This window comes from Charadrius vociferus, unplaced genomic scaffold (genome assembly GCF_000708025.1).
Source record: "Charadrius vociferus isolate BGI_N301 unplaced genomic scaffold, ASM70802v2 scaffold556, whole genome shotgun sequence".
In the NCBI taxonomy this organism is placed as follows: domain Eukaryota; kingdom Metazoa; phylum Chordata; class Aves; order Charadriiformes; family Charadriidae; genus Charadrius; species Charadrius vociferus.
In genome coordinates this window covers 518,091-518,681 of record NW_009648647.1, presented here as the reverse complement: position 1 = coordinate 518,681, position 591 = coordinate 518,091, and positions in this window count along the sequence as shown.

Below are 591 nucleotides of genomic sequence, written 5' to 3'. Positions count from 1 at the left end.
GTAAAGACTTTCTATAAAGGCGGGGGGGGCGGGAGGAGGATTTTCCCGGCGCTGTCGGTGCGGTGTGGGTGCTGTGTTTGTACGGAATCTCCCTTCAGTGCCGCCTCTCTGCCTGCTCGCGGGCACCTTTGCAAAGGAGCACTTCAAGGTCCGGCCGGGGGCTGCGTGGGTGCCCGTCGTCCCCCCCAGCTGTGGGGCCGGAGCATCCTCCAGCCCTGGTCCAGTGGTGAGTGCTGCTGGGGTGGCCGGAGCACCCAAGAGCTGCCCGGCCGGGCACCCACCATGGGCAGGCAGCGTTTCCCAGCCCGGTCCCTGCTCTCTCCCCAATTTAGCCGGGGAGGGAGAGGGACTCCGTGTCCCCCCCTCAGGCCGCCCTGCCTGCCGCTTGCCAGCCCTGTGCCCCTGGGGCGTAAGCGGGCTGAGCTGGAGCTGAACATTTCCAACCCAAAGCTGAGTGAAAATAGCCCATAATGGGTGCGTTGTAAATATGTTATTGTGCCAGTATTTTTTTTACTGTGCCTTTTTTTTTTTTTTACAAAAAAAAAAAACCAACAACAAAACAACAAAAACACATTGAGAATTATGTAGATT